The sequence below is a fragment of the Pangasianodon hypophthalmus genome, chromosome 8, assembly GCF_027358585.1.
Source record: "Pangasianodon hypophthalmus isolate fPanHyp1 chromosome 8, fPanHyp1.pri, whole genome shotgun sequence".
NCBI classification, from domain to species: domain Eukaryota; kingdom Metazoa; phylum Chordata; class Actinopteri; order Siluriformes; family Pangasiidae; genus Pangasianodon; species Pangasianodon hypophthalmus.
Genome location: NC_069717.1, coordinates 26,069,724 through 26,084,725, shown reverse-complemented (window position 1 = coordinate 26,084,725; position 15,002 = coordinate 26,069,724). Strand labels below are relative to the sequence as shown.

Below are 15,002 nucleotides of genomic sequence, written 5' to 3'. Positions count from 1 at the left end.
TTTATTAATAAGCGATATATCATTGGTTTCCTGTTATCCCTGACATTATTGCAGCTATAAGCAATCCTCTCCTCACCAGCCTCTCTTTTTTTTTCTTTCCTGATGTTAATAAGACAAAAATATGCAGCTTATGTTATGTTACAAAGAAACCAGGAAGCACAAACTCCTGTCATGAAGTCTTTATTGCTTTGTGTTGTATAACTTTTACAACTGTTACAAAATGTTCTAAAGTGCTGACACTGGAGACTCCTTCCATAAATGTTAAATAAACTTCTTTTTCCAGAAAAATTAAGCAGTTAATTCAACAGTTAACATTTGTTTGTTAAATAACACACATTTTTCATTTGTCTATTATGACACACTCAGAAAAATAGCATTAAAGTGTACCTTGAAAAAAAGTAAATGGACCATAGTTTTTAGGGTAAAGCTTTAAAGGTACTCTACATGCACTAAATGTATATAAGATGTACCCTTTAGGGTAGCCGAAGTACAGTTTAGTACCCTTTTTTCTAAGACTGTAGACTTTGATACAAGTCTCTGTGAATGAGAGAATATATAGAAAGATAACATATTGCATATTGCATATATTCCTTCAAAAAAGCTCCTTCACTTTTTAGCCCAACCTGGTCTTATGTAAGAAACCCTGATCGTAGCAGGACATCATGTTCTCCGCAAGCACTTCTGAAATCATCCAGTGTCCTTGCGCCCATCATCCTGCCTGGTTAAACTCTGCTTCTTATTGGTTGCTTCCTGCTGTCCTACACTCCCGCCTCCTCCAACGCCCCCAGTCACCAACAATGCATGTTCTCATAACACACAGCGCAAGAGTGCAAGTTGCCAACGTAATCTGCAATCAAATAATAGCACAAATACCTTCCTTGAAATCCCTCCTTATCCCTAACTGTCTTTTAAATACACTCACGTCAAAAAGGCGGAGGAGGTAGTCATAATTGCTAGGGACCGAATCAAAATCAGTGAATTTTTATACAGCCATATAAAGAACATCTTACAAGTAAGGAAGCTACATAGACCTGTCAGTTACAGTTCTGTTAGCACCTCGGACTTCACTTCAGCAGGGCCTGCAGCTCTTTACTTATTCACTTCTTTATTTACTTGAAGAATTTGTGAACAGTTATGCAAGTCAAAACCTAAAGTTGTGTCGGTGTCGGATACTGAAGGGATTAGCATAGGAAGGATGCAAGGCCAAGTAAAATTTCGCCTCAAGTGCCAAATACATCAGCACTGCCACAGGGCTCATTGCTGTAAATTGATAAGAATATCACACAAGCCAACATGGGAACCGTTAAGGTTAGTGTTAATATCTAATAATAACACCGATAATGCTTATGGAAGGAGTAAAACACTTTGAAGTGTGCTCTTATAGGAAAATAATGAACAATGGAGTGGAAGTGGAGTTACGGTTGCTACCCAAAAGTTGATTAACGGCAAGTGTTTTATTTCTCTTTTATTAAATTGCGCACAATAGAACATGCATTTTATCCATTTACAATTACATTTAATAGTATGGACTGCCAAGATGAGTTAGTTCCTGTTATCCCTTGGAGCTATAAAGAGTCGTTCCCTCAGCCAGCTCTTTCTGAAGTTAATAAGATGAAAAAAACGCAGCTTTTCATGTTACCAGCTGTTACAAAGCTCTGGAGACACTGGAGACTCCTTCCACAAATGTTAAATAAATCTTTCCGTACAGAAAAACCCACCTTATCAACAGTTATATGTTTTTCTTTGTTAATTATCAACACGATTTTAATCTGTTAATGTGGATCTTCCACCATACAAGTCCCTTTTTTGAAGTTATTACTATAGGAACGATAACATATTAGACCAAGCGCATTAATATAAACCTGTGATTTGAATCACCGGCACTGCAGTCAGAACTGCTGTTACAGAAAATTAATCATCATCATCTGACCGATCAAAATTGAAACTCATATAGAGTGGATATAATAAGGATTTAGTAGTAATATATGGATAATACTGAAATTCCAGTCAGAGAAAGTTTTTTTTTTTTTCCCCCAGCAAAATCTAGCAAACAGAGCTGCATTTATTTCAAAAGAATTGATAGAATTGATTAAAATTTCACTTTGAAGGCTTCTGGCATGAACACATTTTGTGATCAAAGCTTTGCATAGAGTTCAGTTTTGGTGAACTTAACAGATTTGTATGTGACCTGCTGCATTACAGGTTTGAAGAGAAGGCCCTTTCATTTGTAACACAAAAGATCCAAAATTAAGCAGGTGGTTAAAAAAAATTTGACTTCCTGGCTTGACTCTGAATTATAAATCTAAAAAGTAGGCAGCACTGATACAGCTCTTTACCAAGTTGGGACATGTCTGCAGAACTGTGTAAATATTTTATATTTCAGTATTTTCACAGTTTATGTTTGGTGAGTTTCCCCAAAGCCCTCCTTTCTGATATTTCCTTATTCTCACCACAAAATCACTAGCCATAAGCTGTGGTTTAAAAGCTCCTGTTCCAACTAGTATATGAGTTTCAGAGCAGTTAATGTTAACATGATGTGACAGCATTAACATTCATAAGGCTTTTTTTTTTTATGACTTTATTGGTATGAAATCCAGTGTAACTGCTCTTGCTTGTTAAGAAATTCTGTGAGACCTGATTGGGAATTGAACCTGATTAATCACTTTGGGCCATAACAAGATTCAGTGTCTTAAGTCCAAGTTATTGCAATGACTGGAACACATTGTACATTATAAGGTTCCGTGACCACATTATAACAGTTAAAAAGTAGCTTTCAAACGACACCAGCCCTGCGCCTCTGTGACCTACAGTGCCCGAAAAAGCACCCGCGGAAACTGGGCATTTTAACCGACTTTGGAGCTCTATTCCTGCTGCAGAACTCATTATGTCTCAGTCGATTGTTTTCAAACTCCCCTGGTCAAACACTTTATTTATTCAATCTAAATTTATAAATTTCTTTATTTGTTTTTTAAGATATGGTGAACCAAAGGTATATTTTGTTTATTTTTTTTACAGACACAAATGCACATTGTTTTGCTTTGTTTATTATATAAAAAAGGAGACTTTTAAGATAAGATACTTTATTGTCCCCTCAGGGAAATTTTTCTTGGACACAGTGCTGTGTGTGGTAACATACACAATTATACACACAGCATATTCAGTCACAAATTCACATACATACATTCACATACATACATTCTCAGTCATAATTTTACTTCATTCAAATTTTGATCAATTAATTAAATAATGGTGTCATGTTTGAGTATTTAATTTTGGCCCCGTTGTCATTCTATAGTTTACTGAGTGTATTTACAGCTCAAAATATCAGTTTCAGCATGACATCAAACAGGCAGACAGTGGTGCTGGACTTAATACTGCTCCTTACTCAGTGCCAATGTCACGCTAGAAAAATTACCTTAAGTTCCAGGTCAGAATCATGCGTAACTGAGACCGTGTGCGTAACTCTTGCGTAAATGTCTGAATAGTCCGTAATTTCATCTCGGGTCTGATTTAGGTATTAAATCTGGCCAGCACATTTTCCCCAACTACAATTTCATGTCTCTTTTTCATTTCTTTTTTATTTCCAGTGGACCTTAGAGCATCCTTTAGAGTGCCAAGCAAGTAAACCGATTTTCCACCCGACACAAATCCATCTAATCTTCCTGACCACTAAGTTGCTCTTTTATTCACTCGCTCACTCCGACTCATTTCATTTCATTCAATCCTCACACTTAAGACCAGGCGTGAGTGATTTTCCACATTTGTATTCATTCCTTTTTAGTGCAGTGTCAGTTGACACGGGCTTGACCTACATTTCCTTCTCTTATTGATCGCTTACTGAAGATCCGTCCTGATTCCCTGCCCGCCCTCCACCTTCATCTCCACCTCCTCCACCCCTCTCTCTCTCTTTTTTTCTCTCTCTCTGTCTCCCTCTCTTTCAGGAATATATTTATCTCTTGTTTTGTACCTCTGTTTAATGTTTGTGCCTGCAGTAGATGAGACTCACATGTCTTGTTTGGCCTGATTGTATTAGAGAATGATCAGGGTTTATAGGGCAAATCATGAGACCTGGATGCCCTGCTGATACACACACACACACACACACACACACACCTATCAGCTGTGATGCTTGGTACACCACCCTTCCCATAACCGATGTTTTAATACACGCTTGTGTGTGTGTGTGTGTGTGTGTGCTTACAGACTTGTCCACTGTGAGAAAGGGAATTTTGTCTTCAGATCTCATAGACTTTGACCAGGGCATGGTTGTCAGTGGTGGACAGGCTGGTTCAGAGTATTTCTGAAATCTCCTGGTATTTTCACACACAACAATCTCTAGAGTTTACACAGAGTGGTATGGAAAAACCAAAAAAACGTCCAGTGAGCAGCAATTCTGCAGGAAACGCCTTGTTGATGAGAGATAGGTTTGAGCTGAGCTACGGTAACTTAATCACTCCTTACAGCCGTGGTGAGCAGAAAAGCATCTCAGAATGCACAACCTGTCCAGCCTTGGGGCGACAACAGCAGAAGACCACATCATGTTCCACTCCTGTTAGCCAGTAATCTGAAGCTATAGCGAGCATAGGATCACTCAAACAGGACAGATGAAGATGGGGAGAAAAATGATGAACTTTGTGGTGGTAACATTAACTCCACTCAACTTTGTGAGGCATCACATGACCCCATGGTCGATTATTTTCCTATAACAGCACGTCCCCAAGTGTTCTTCTCCTTACTTAAATAAGCATGCTGATTTATTAGAATCAATTCTCCCTTGGTTTTTACTTGTGGGAAAGCTTTCTATTAACACTGCTGTCCTTAAACTATCTCGTGGAAAGATGGCCACATCGGTTTGAAGGAAGACACAAGAAAAGCATGTGATGCGTTCTGTTTGAACCTCCAGCCATAACTATTTATGTGTTTGGATCTTTTGATCAAGTGTGATTCGGAAAGCGGAGATTAAAAAAAAAGTTTCTGTGAAAAGTTTCTTTGTGTGTGTGTGGTAGCACAACACAATCACGCCTCTTCATGCAGCACTCTTCTATTGCAGCTCGTTATGGTGCTTTTCTTCTATAGATGACTTTTAAGAGGATGTTTCTGTTAGTTTTTTGTCCGTGAAATCCAGCACAAATTGGTTCTTATTTTCAAGCTATAAAGAGGCTTCTTGTTCAATAATGTGCATGATGAGCCCTGCTCGTCTCTGTAGCTACAGCAAACAAACGGATATTTTTAGCTAAGTTATAATCTCAGCAAAGCGCTTAAGAATTCTAAAGAAGTCCTTATCTCTCTTTATATTGCACTTTTCTGTATGACGTAAGGTGAAGAGTGTGTTAAAGTCTTCAACTCGTCATTTAAACATCTGTTCGGCCCTCAGCGTTTCATTGCTTTTGGCAGATTTCTATAAACCCTGAATTTAAAGAAGGCAAAGAGCTAATCCTCATCTCATTGACACTGGGATTCTACACTCATTCTTCCAGAATTTCACCGTGCATCACTGAAGAGGTGCAAATTCAAGACATTTCTGTAATTCCCCAGCCATCCTAACACAACTCTGGCTTTTCTTTGATAGCACTCTTAAAAGAACTTTTAATCCAGCCAGGTGGAAACGAATCAAATGGCAGATTACTGAAGTGGACAAAATTGGATGACCTCTTGTCACTTGCGTTCTTCTCAAGAGTCTCTCGAAACACAGTAATGATGACAGATTAGATTTTCAGCAGAGTATTGTGATAGGATTTGTGTAACAGACGTGGTGTGAATACAGCACTAGATACTCGAGTTTATTTGGGGTCATGTTCAGAGAGACTCGTGGCTGAAATATAGCCTACAGCACATGATTTAATACAGTATATGATTTATTTGGATTTAAAATGTGCTTAAAGTGTAATATTTCAATAAAGTGGAAAAAAAGTTTTAAAAATTCGGTTGTTTGATGTACATTATGTATCAGGCGTATTCGTGTTAGCTATTAACAGCACAAGCTAAGTGGACTAGCTACAAACACTCTTCAGAGACACCAGTGAGCTTTGCTATTTTTTCCAAGCTTTATTATTATTATTATTATTATTCCTTTTTTACGTTTTTATTCCTTTTTTTCCGGGTCAGGGATTACATCCTTCTTCTTCTTCTTCTTCTTCTTCTTCTTCTTCTTCTTCTCACATAGGAATTAAAAGCAGGTAGGAAATAAAGTTGTGAGTGGGGGAGTGAAAAATTATTGTACCACCAGCACCATGTGATTGGAACATTTTCAGTTTTCATTACAAGAATTACAAATATTTGGCACAAAATTTTTAAATGAAATTTTAACATCTGCTTTCAAAGTTTGTAATTATTATTTTATAAAATGTAAGATAAAGATACTTCTCAGAAAAGTGCATTGTGACTATATTTCTTACAAAGTTCATATTATATACAGATTTTTGAGCTTTAATAAAAAAAAAAAATTGTTTAGTCTACACTCTTAGGAAAAAAAGGTTGAATCTAGAACCTTGTCCCAAAAAGAAGCAGCACTTTCAGAGTGCACTGTATAATTTATACTCATTACTGTGTGCGTATGTTTTAACATTCAACTGCTTCTATATCTGATGCTTTAGACAATATTCTTTTATTAATTATTCATATGAAACATTGATTATATAATGATATGAGTGACTTATGCTTCGATTATCAACTGTGTAGGGAGACGTGCATCGTACTTCGTATACGGGAGTGAGACAGAGCTGTCTACTGGAGCTGTCTGCTGCTTCATGCTTCATCTTTTTACAAGCATGAATATCACGATGTGTGAAGACAAATGCAGAGCGGAGTAAATCAATGGCAAACGAACAGAGGTGAGGGGTCGTATCGATTAAAGCGGCTGGATGCTTACTGTAGAGAGATGCGATTTCTCTCTAAATCGTATTCGGTCAATTCACTAATACCAAGTTCCAGCAGTGTGTGTGTGTGTGTATGTGTGTGATTGTCTATACAGCTATATTTCCGGCACTCTGTGTAACAGCCGGGTAGGTGTGTATGAGCTCAGTGTTTGCCAGTGATGCAGTGTGAAATGCGCAGTGCAGTGATTAAATGTATAGCCTGCCAGCTTTGGTGAAAGAGTGCCTTCTGAAATTCACAATTCATGGCAAGTGCCAAAGTCAAGCTCGAGTGAGATTGTAGTCAGAAATGAAATCGGTGGCCTCAGTGAACTCTGGACACGATAATAATAATAATAGTAATATAGTCCTTTCGTAAAATAATACTGCTTTGGGTCACCAGGCGTGTGATTTTGAGCTCCGTTGTCCGTGTGTAGTGTAGTGTGTCGAGTCCCGCTCTAAATACACTGAATTTGTTTTAAGTGCAGTTGTAGTTGTAGTTTTTCATGGTCTCTCATTCTGACACATACACAGCATTTTAGGTTTCACGCTGGTATGTATTCCACCAATTCCTCATTTTTTTTTTTTTTTTCCTCTGAGTAATTTATTCGCTGTACAATAAATTCCTCTGAGTAATTTATTCTCTGTCCAACACGGAAATGACAGCAGTCTAGACAATTGTACAACCAACGACTCCAATCAAATCAACCCAGACCACAAACTCTGTGAAAACATCCACAGGAGAAACTCCAGCATCTTCCTACAACACAAAACATCTTTTAAACAGAAAGTGAGGGAACGATTTTATAGCTGCTTAAATGATATCAGGAATTAACTTGCTTTCCAGACATTTCATGACATTAAATGCAACTATAAATGGATAAAAAGTATTGTTCTTTACTGGATAATAATTGGTAGTATTGGCTAATTGTTGTGGAGTAAGAAGAATAAAACACTTCCGGATGTGGTCTTATTGGAAAATAGCCACTCTTTTGTTGATTATTTTCCTGTAACAGCACACCCCTGAGTGTTTTCTTCCTTACTTATATTACACTGTGAGAAAGGAATGGGTGCATTTTTCATCGGCAAGTAAAAGAAGAATAAAATAGTTTCTAGTTTCTTAGGTAACGTGTTTGTGAATCTGGCATGAACAGATGAGGAGACATTTTCTTCTTTTTCTTTTCAGCAAATTCCCCAAATATTTCAATCAGTGTTTGTCTGTGACTGAGCAGACGTGAACGAGAGAGAAATGCATCAAGATAAAAAGTCTTGTCAAGTTGGCTGAACTCACCATTTAAAAAAAAGAAAAAAAAAGAAAAAGAAAGAAATCGTACACCATCACAGGTTGATCACAGCAGCTGCTCTGTATTTCTGTGTGATTTCTGTTATATTCGCTTCAGACGCATTATTCGACTCTCAGGTCATCTTCTGAGAAATCTTTCACACATTCTCACGTCATTGAGCCGATGTTTCTGACTCGTATCCCACTAATCCAGCACGCTATTGATAGTGTCAGTATGTTTAATGGGGATTAGTACAGTCTAAATCTCTTATCTCTCATCTCACATCTCTCTGACTTTCCTTCCTCTCTCTCTCCCACACATGCGCATTCTCTTTCAAACAAATGATGTGTAGGTGTGTGTGTTTATTTATTTATTTATTTACCTAACCTGAAATAATTAAAGTCCTGACCTGAGCTGTGAATTATCTCCGGAAGGAATAACACTAGAGCACTCATTTCTGATTCCTCGCTTTAAACACTTCAGCGTAGACTGATCCGTTGGACTGAAGTAACTGTGCGATTGATTGGAGCACGGTTATCACTCATGTTTCTAAACTTTTCCACAGTTTTTGCACAGAGTAAACTTTCGCCGTCAGTATGTTACTTTTGGCTATACGCTAACCCCATACTACTCAACCCCAGAACAAAATCGTTCTCTTCTGTACGCGTTCCAGCCCACAGCTGTTAGCCAACCTACGCATCAATAATACACATGCTATATATTTATAGCCCACTGGAGCTGGTTATATGATAATGGACTTGCATAAGCATCGTGGCTTTTTTGCGCTTCGATTTCTGCACTGCTCCAGGTAAGGACGGAGTTATATCACCAGAAACTACTTTTCCCTTTTTTTTCCCCCCAAGTACAAGTTGGAGCCTTGAGAAGAAGTTTCCAGTCTGAATCAAGAGTTACCTTCTTAAAGTTGAGTTTTATTCCTCTTTATACCACAACAGTTTTCCAACGATTACACTTTTTATTGAATGACAAGGCTGTACTTTTTATCCATTTATCCTGCGATCACTCTAGCCAGAGGCAAAGCAACAGTTTCTGCGTAAGCTGCAATTCAATCAACAGCAGAAAACAACAGCACGACAACTTTATGCTAATTAGGTATAACCCAAAAAACAGGATCATATCCAACCAACAGGCTCGACTGATTCCTCTGACCAGCCCTATGGCCCGTGTGGTACGGCATTTTTTTTCAGTAGCTGATACGAAGAATAGGCGATGAGTGCATTATTTAATTTGTTAGAGGATGATATATGGATATATAGACATATGGTGGTGTCTCTGGTGCACTGCCAGTCTGCTTTTATATACTTTTTAAAGACAAATCAATCGTATACTGTAGTAAATTGTGTGCTATAGGCTATAGAGTTTGGCGATTATCCGTTCTCATCAGAGCTAAAACGCTGGACGGATGGTACACGCCCACACGTGATGACAGTAGCGCTCGCCCAAACTACAAGCGACACGAGTGCTAGTGTTAATATGAGGGACAGAGTGTACATTTAAGGTTTAATGGGCTTTCAGTATATTTTTACCTATGTGAGTAAAAAGGAAAAAATAGAAAAGGCAACAGATTGTGTTTTGTGTTTTTATGAAAGAGAAAAGGTGGGAATAAAAAGGGGAGGGGGGGTAAAAGAGGTCAAACATTATTTTTGACAGCTTGCATCATCACTTTGTTACAAGTACCCACTTTTCCTCCCACGTAGCTCACGCTCGGATGTAGAATTTGAAAAAATGACAAACATACATGCTGATGCGCACACGTACGGTTTGCCCTTGCATGAAAAATACAACGTGACTCAAATATGCAAAATCTGATCCTCTATGCCAAAGCCGCGTTCCTCCGCAATTGCTGCAGTTTTGCGTCATTTCTCAGGAAGAGGAATTAATTTGAGTACAAATGCATTTCAGAGGCCATTATAAATGTACTTTTCCCTCAGAGAATATTCCCAGAAATGCATTTGTACTGACCTGCTTCTGTATTTTTTTTTACAAACAATTCAGTTGCATTCACAATGGCTTAAAAAACAGACGTGGGTGAATGGAGAAATTCTTCAGCGACATTATCCCGCACTCGTGTTTGTTTGATTGGTTGCCTGGTTACAGAGTGAATCCTCATACACTAAGACTGTTTCCATGATGAAATATTACAGAAGTGAGATCAAGGAGAAATATTTATATTGGCCTGTATTCTGAACTCTTTAGATAGCAGTATGGATGGCGATGATGAATATTCATGAAAGCAGAAATTGTTTTTGCCCTATGCCACACGGAAACTACATATGGTGCGTGGAAATAGTTCTTCTTGTGTAATTCTACACTAACATTAAGTCTAATAAAGTGTACACAGTGTTTAAATACGACAGCAATGCTGCTGCACCTGATACACTCATATCCACACCATACACACCAACATATCACCATACACAGTGCCATACCCACATGATATCTATTGAATGATAGCTAGAAATGGGTTACAGTGGATAACTGGACACGTATATAATTACGTAACTGTAGTGTACTTAACTGATTATTGTAAATGTAGTAAAAGGTGAGTGTAGGATACAAAGGTTTCTAGAAAAACAGGACGTGTCGGACAAAAGTCCACCATCAGGTATGCTCCCAAGGCTGGATTTCAAACCCTTGCAGATAGAGAGACAGCAGCGGATATAACGTTCATGACTTCTCGGTTGTCTTTGCAATCATTGCTAATTGTTGTTACTGGAGTAATGAAGTGAGGAAATGTAAGGATAACTATCAATAATTTCTGATATCTGCTGCCTCCTACAGCCTCATGAAGCACTTCGAGTGATGTCCTGTTTCTCTGGCAACAGTGTGCGTTACACTTCACTTTTATTACATCTACTATAAACCTGAAAAATCCATGGGAGGCATTTAATTATTTGACTTGGCATGGTTTGTGTCAACTCGTCCCCTTAGAGGGAAGCAAATCAACTCTGCAGTTCTTCTGAATGATCGTCTTTATCTTGTGATGGAACATTTCTATCCAGATGGGTGTGGTCTCTCCAGGATGACCCCACCCCCATCCACAGGGAAATGAAATGAAAATGATGTACATCACAGGCTGTGGCCTTCAAACTCACCACATCTCAATCCAGTTGAATGGCATTTCCGAATATCTTTTGGAAGAACAGTGTTCATCGCTCCAGTACAGTTCCAGAGAGAACAGATGACAGGGTGCATTGAAGATGTTCTGGTGGCTTGTGGTGGCCCAACACCTCACTGACACACTTAGTAGTTTTTGGTTTTTCCTTTAATTTGTTGCCTGTGTGTAGATACTCAGTGCAACAGTGCAGTAGCAGAAAACACGACAAAATGGATTTAAGCCAAGTCATGAGGATGACTAGATAATCTAGCTTGGACAAATCCTATTTTAATTAATGTCCATCATCAGATCTAGACATCCTCAGAATCATTTCCCCTCGTGCTAAAGAATCCACCTCCTTATATTTTGCCCTAACAATGTCTCTGTTGTGACTCGGATTTTACAGCTCGAGTTCAGAGATCGGACTTTTGAGATGAAAGGAGGTTTGCTAATACAATTAGCTAGTTTCTTGTGTTTTGTTTAATGTGGAGTCATGTGAAACAGCTTAATGTCAAGCAGTGATGCTAAGGAATGCTGAGAAAAAGGTTTAGCCGAGTTTGGGTTGTGCTGTTATGTAAAATAAAATCAATTCAAACTTGACTTTTTCCATTTTATCATTGCAAGGTTTCAGTGCTGTCAAAAAGTAACAAAGAACAAAAGCTTAGTAAGACACAGAGATTCAACAGTACATGAGCGGCGTGCCTCAGAAAGAGTCCTTGCTTGTTCTTGCTTTTTTATGCCAAGTTGCTCAAGTGTAGTTCTGAAAAAGGGAAGGGGTAAAATACCCAAAAGTGTTCTAGGTGTTCTACACTTATATCAAGGATACATCTGTTGGTGACTTGAGTACAAATGAAAAAATCCCATAATCCAATGTAACAACATGGTGATAGAATACAAAGTATCTCATAGCACTAAGTTCGTTTAACTAAATGCGTAAAAATCTCATTTTGAAAAAAAAAGACACGATGCAAGAAATGGGCCCACCAAAGAACGTGGATTTAGAATCAGTCTGGAAGCGCTGGCTAGCAAAGTTGAGAACTTGTTTGCTAACTTTAGGTAGTTAGCATCATCACTGAGCAGAATCTGAGCTAAAGCAGGAACCAAGCATATAAGATAACTCAGCACATCCTAGACTGTTACAGGAATGTTCTCCATTCTCATTTCCTTGCAAGTTCATATACACAATGGTTTGCGTATGTATTCACCCCCTTGAGCTTTTCCATATTTTGTCCTGATTCAACCCGGAACTGAAATAGACATAATTAGGATTATATGTCATGAATCTACACAAAATATCCCATAATATTGAAGCCCAGGTGTGATTGCATAGGGCACAGCAGCCACTCTGCCCAGAGGTCTTCCACCAAAAATTGGTGACGGGGTAAATATGGGGATTAGTCAGAGAAGCAACCAGTTTAGTAAGAACTATTTTCACTGGAACAGAAGTCCAGTCTTTGTGCTGTTGAGATAGACATTGAGATTTGAGCTGGGGGTTCTAGCTAGGTAGAGTTGAGGATTTCCAGTTGAAATCAGTAATCAGGAGATGATTAGATCAGCAGAGTGTGTCTACTACCGTCGTTGGTAGAAAATGTGTGTGGCAGGAGTTACAGGTGGCAGAATTATACACCTGTGTGAGTGCGGACTCTTGAATGTCAGTGGATATAATTGAGTCACACTGATTGGCTGTTTTCCCTTTTTGTGTTTACTCAGAGACCTCATTTGCCTTGAGAATTTCACATTTCATAAATATCTCAGTCAGACAGAGGTTAATGCTGTGCTAAATAAACAGATAAAGCACTGAAATTTGAAATTAAGCTCTGATCATTATTTATATGTTGATTCATTTAATTTTTAATCATGTTTGACTCGTAAGTGCACACATTTTCAGAGATTTCATAGCCTGTGCCCTCACTAGCTTCAGATTCCTGTTCTTGGCTGATAGGAGTGAAACCCGTTATGGTCTTCTGCTGTTGTACACTCGACATGTGCGTTCTGAGATGCTTTTCTGCTCACCACGGTTTTAAAGAGTGGTTATTTGAGTTCCCATAGCCTTCCTGTCAGCTCTAACCTGTCTGACCATTCTCCTCTGACCCCTCTCATGAGCAAGGTGTTTCTGTATGCACACCCACTGCTGACTGGATGTTTCTGTGTGCTGTGTGTGAAAATCCCGGGAAATGTCTGAAATACTCAAAGCAGCTGTCTGGCACCAACATCACACCATGATCAGAGTCTTAAGTTTTTTTTCCCTTAATCCAGCTGAATGATTTGCTTTCATTTAATCCACCTCATAGGAAAACTAATTTGTCTACTGTTCATTTCATCTGAAAAGCAAAATCAGATACGCAGACGTGTTGGTGAATCCTTCTAATGTCCTCTATTAAGGATTATGACTTTCACTTTTTAATACTCCTCCCATTTATCATTTAGAAAAAAGATTGTTGTTTTTTTTTTTTTAGTAGAAAGGCAAGTATGATTAATTTAAAGCTCTCAGTGTCTGATTCACATTAAATAAGTATGTTTGGAGCAGATAAAAGGAAAGCTGGTTGTTGTAGCCAGGTTCACTAGTAATATCAAATTAGCCTGATGCCAATCACAGGTTACTGAAGGAAACTCATGAGACGTATTTAATATGTAAACGTGACTCCTTTCTGAGTTCATTTGAACATATACAGTTTTTAAGACAAAGCTCTGCGTAAACTTGACAGTGCTTTTCATCAAAACGTGAACCGTCAGCCAAAACGTGTCTCTTTGCTGGAGTGCAGAAGAGAAGGTGTTTATGGCTCGCCCTGTATGTGATGTCGTTTTGGTTAAGCTAATATTAGCCAGATGGCTAAGTTTGGTTTTTGTACCTAGGAGCAATGAGCGACTTTAAGAAAATGGTGGATTATTGGAGTAAATTTTGGAGTATAATCAAAATGTCTCTTTTAGCTGCTTTAACTAAAACACACTTTTCATACAGCCAGTGTGTCCAAGCAGACTCTCAGGATCTCTCTCTCTCTCTCTCTCTCTCTCTCTCTCTCCCTCTCTCTCTCTCTCTCTCCCTCTCTCTCGCATTACTTAATAAAAAAAAGATAAAATGCCCTGCCGAAATATACAACCATTATACATAAGTGTTTTTTTTTTCACCCAAAAGGTAAATTGTCCACAAACCTTTGAAAAGCAGTGTATAGAAATTAAATGAGATTGTACCCCTGAACTTTTATCATCCTGTTAAGAATGTCACTTTAGGGCATTATGTATAATTTATATTCCAATGAAAAAAGATGTCAAAGTCATGGTCTGGCAGTAGTGGTAAAGGATATTGAGGGGAAATATGATTGTGTCAGCATATGAAAATGCTGAAAATTAAAAAGTAAAGTAGCAGGCAAAAGTTTGTACTGTTTTCTACTGGTTTAGAATAATAATGAAGATATTAACACTATTAAATAACACGTACGGAATTGTGCAGTGACTGAGAATCAAATACATTAAAACTGTTTTAGATTTTACGTAGGATTGTTTTTCTTTTTCGCAGAGAAAGATCGCAAATCCACCTATAGCTTTGTAGTATATTCGTAGATTTATTTTAAAAACAAAGATTACAAACAAGCACTCCACAAATTTTTGGGTTTTTTATTTGTTCACTGATTGATTTTTTTACGAGTGATGTTACTTGGTGTAGCTTTTTATACAATGTCCTAATGCCTTTTTGTGCTGGAAAAAAAGATAATAGTGGCAATTGAAATATATTTAAAAAAAATAAATCAGAAAATC

General features: G+C 38.1%; 1 protein-coding gene across 4 annotated transcripts in view; it reads left to right on the top strand.

The window, feature by feature from the left end:
• Window positions 1-15,002, top strand: part of gpat2 (glycerol-3-phosphate acyltransferase 2, mitochondrial) — a 151,229-nt gene that overhangs the window by 91,786 nt on the left and 44,441 nt on the right. The window contains exon 3 of one of the 4 annotated variants that reach the window (XM_034307023.2): window positions 6,679-6,830. The exons of the other annotated variants lie outside the window; for them this stretch is intronic. The gene's annotated coding sequence lies outside the window, so the exon portion shown is untranslated. The remainder of the gene's footprint in view (window positions 1-6,678; window positions 6,831-15,002) is intronic. 4 annotated transcript variants of the gene reach the window in all.